A 4,140-nucleotide genomic window follows, 5' to 3' on the forward strand; every position below is an offset into this window, starting at 1 on the left:
CCGTATCGTCCGTTTCATTTTTTGTTCAAATGTGTACTCATATTCATCCAGGTCGACTACAAAAAAATATTTTAGTATGATCTTACGTTTTCCAGTAGCTGCAATATCGTAGCTCAAAAGACTTCTAGAAAGATAACGGTGTCGTTTAGGCCGGGTACGTATATTCGTTCTAGTATTCCGGGTTTGTATGTAACTTTGGGATAGTACACTACACTTCTATTTAAAATTCAGTCAAGTATGATATAAATAATTAATGTGTTGTAGGATATACATATATGGATTGTACAGAAGACAAAACAAGTTTAGCAACTTTGAAACAAACGGCTGTAGTATTACATATACAGAGACATTATGCATTATTCTTCGTACTGTGGCCGAATGGTTAAGATGTCTCGAATATTACCACAAGCCCTCTATCTCTTGGTCTTGAGTTGGAATTCCAAGTGGGGCAGTTACCAGGTACTGACCGTTGGTCGGTGGTTTTTCTCCGGGTACTCTGGTTTTCCTCCACCAACAAACCTGGCACGTCCTTACATGACCCTGGCCGTTAATAGGACGTTAAACTAATAATTAATAAACCCAACTTCTTCGTACTAATAAATAAATCCAACATTACCATTAACCATAACAGTGCAGTAATGTGGTAATTCAAGGATATATGTAGGTCGATTAGTTGGGTATAGGATGTAGATAATTATGCAAAATTAGATATCATGATTCCAGAAAAAAAAAGATCCAAATAGAGTAGGATTGAAATGATTGCCATAATACTGGAAGAGCAATGCTGGTGATACCGTTATATATTTACATTTACTCGTCACTTCTACATAAACTAACCAAGGCAAAGTGAAGTATATGACGATATAACTAACACACAAAACGTGACCATTATGACGTCACTAATGTTGACGTGGTGGCGTTAACTAATCACCGTCAAAATGGCTGTTCCGTCTTGTGGATTAAATCGTCGTTGATAAACAGTTTTTCTGGTCTAGCTCAAATAATGTTAATGCAGAAATCCTAAAATGAGTTGATAATGTGAATATAATCATTAAACTATCGCATTATGATATGATTGTCTGCAAAGCTCTGGCATCTATATAGACCATACATGCCATAGGAAGACAGTTTAATGCTTAAATAATTTTTCAGTATCCTAATGTAAACGTGGACATATTCGCGGGTGGTTAACTTCGTGATTTCCTTCAGTAAACTATACGTGGGGTTATTATCTAATGACATTCGCGTTAAGTAGGGTCTTTCGCTATCTAATGACATTCGTGTAAATTATGAAAAAAGTTAGTTTTCTCTTTGATTCCTGTTTGACCTTAGATTTTTATGGACGGTGTATAGTATGAATGTTGTATTAAAATCTGAATACATAACATTCAGGATACTACTTATTAACGTCAACTGTCCCGTAAGTCTGACCAATTTGACCTATGTTTTATACATACCTGCCGAACAGCGACCCGTAAACACCTGGACGCGGTAACAGCTGTCGGTCAGTCTTTTGTTCAAAAAGGTTAAGGTATTGCCTGTATATATACATGTATGTTCTTTATTTGCCAATGCAAGTCATCGTATATCGGCTTATCGGCCGAGATAAAGTCTGGAATACAAAACAATTGTTTTATAAATCACTTGCATGCCAAATGGATAAATAGGATAAATATAAATAGGTAAAATTCGTTCTTATCTGCCATTAATTAAGTGCTTGATTAAAAAACAAAAACAAATCGGAATGTGTTGCTAATTCGCCTTCATAACGTCATTTTATCGTAAAGTTACAAAACTTTACGTGTGTGGAAAATGTTCGCGATCGAGCGAGCTTCACGTAATTAGCATAAATTTCCCTCTTACGTAAATGTCCACATTTACAGTATTCCGTCTTTGCATATTCAAGAGTTATCGGTCGTTGTGGCAAGGAACTTATAGTGATGTCATGTTCAAGAGTTATCAGTCGTTGTGGCAAGGAACTTATAGTGATGTCATGTTCAAGCGTAACGTCATATGTCAGAGAAAATAGCTTGAGTTTAACTTACAAAACATGACGTCAGAATGGATACATTATATTAAGGAAAATAAGTCAGTGATATACAAAAACGGAGTCAAATGTACAAAGATAATTTATTCATGTAGGCACAAATCCTTTATCAAAGGAAGCCCAAGAACCCGTAGTGAGTGAACATCAGATCACTCCAGATATTGAAAAGACCACAAGAAAGGAACCTACGTAAGTTATGAGTAAGACTGGCGTCCATATCAGAACACTAAAAAGAGCGTGAAAGTTTCAGCAAGACATTTTGAGCCTATAGAAACGTAAAAACAACAGATGGAGAAAAAAAAAGGTTTAATACAATGTTTGTACGTCAGACAGTGTCAAGGGAATAGCGGCCAGATTATAGATACATTTTTAATTTGCTGACACCTGGTGTCAGCGAAATAAAATCACAAAATAGGACATTGCAGTATATTAGCTGAGATTGGATACCATCAAGGCAAGAAATGCATATGTTACCAATAGATATGAGATGAAACAGCCAAAGCGCAGATCGATGGATGAGTATACATGTAGTTGGACACTAGAAATAATAGTCTGAGAGAGCAAGGTAAGTCAATCCTGTTTGATATGTACACCGGTCATTCAATAACTATTTTGAGTAATTATATGCTAGGACTTCACACACAACACATCTCATACATGGGAGACCGATTTTAGATGAATATTAATTAGATGTTAATTTAATCAACCAACCAAACAACCATGTGTTTGGGTTGCCATAACTCCTTATTAAGAATGCAATTATCATCCATCCAAATAAGACGGACGGAATTAATGATTTACCAGAAAAATAACATGGACTTATGACTTATGACATCATTAGAGTCGACGTAGTGTATACACAACATACGTTGAAGGTTTACATTTCACAGTAGTAAGTAGAATTTTCATCAGAACATGTAAGTCTTTACAGTTTACTGAAGATTGAAATTATAATTATATTTATGTTCGGATTAGGATAAGGTGTCATTGGTAAGGGTGCAACTTCATTAATTTATTATAAATTTCTATAGTGTACTATACCATAGTATAGTGATAGTATAAATTGATTAGAGATTCCTAAGAATCTTCCATAGTTTGTTTGCAAGTTGCGTTTCTTAAGTGTGGTGGTTGTCGATATCAATATGATATCACACTGCTTCTTACAGGAGGAGAAGAAATGTATAAATCAGTGAGACCGTTCCAATGCGGAAGATTATGGCTGAGTAACCAACAAAAGCTTCTTACTCCACGTCCTTCATTGCAAAGACAGTCAAGATTCCTACTGATTCAGTCAACACTTTATGGAAAATATGCCGACCGACGTAGCAGTCGCTATAAACCATGTGGTACCTGGTCGAGGATGTTGACGACACGGAACACCTTAATTGAGAGGTTTCATGGTGATACAGTCTTCAACAGTCCGTTCCTCGATTTGACTTTTCCCAGGCTGTCATTCGCCGAGTTTATGTTCCAACGCCTTGATCAACACAAAGACAAAGTTTTGATGGTAAATAGATCATAGTGAAACTTTCAATAATTTTCCTTCATATCTCATTGTTAATAGATTAAATTTATATACAGAAAAGTTTAATGTAGGCTAGACATCTACAAGTATATATCTATATAAAGTGCATAGGTCTTGTGACAAAGCCAAAGAAATCTCTGTTATTATTGTGGTATACATTTCAGATTGACAGCACTACAGGTGAAGAGGTTACTTCCACATCGATAAAGGAGTCGTCTGTACGTGTTGCTAGTGGATTAACACGACTTGGCCTCAGAAAGGGAGACACTTGTCTGATACTGTGTAATAACTCGCCATTGTATACGGTTTTCACTTTAGCCTGTGCCGCCCTAGGACTGGTGTTGACCACCGCAAACCCTGCTAGCACTTCAGGTAGAGTAACTCTGGCTCATATTTGCTTTGTTGTATTACTTTACAAAATGTTTTCGTAGAATAAGTACCACTTTGTGTTACATGCAACTGTGACTCGTAAACATATGCAAATGAAAAATTTTGAAATCAATACCAAACCTTTCATCCATTATTAATCTGCAAGCGTTATACAATGTAAACGGAACTATTTTCACGT

This window comes from Argopecten irradians, chromosome 5 (assembly GCF_041381155.1).
Source record: "Argopecten irradians isolate NY chromosome 5, Ai_NY, whole genome shotgun sequence".
In the NCBI taxonomy this organism is placed as follows: Eukaryota; Metazoa; Mollusca; class Bivalvia; order Pectinida; family Pectinidae; genus Argopecten; species Argopecten irradians.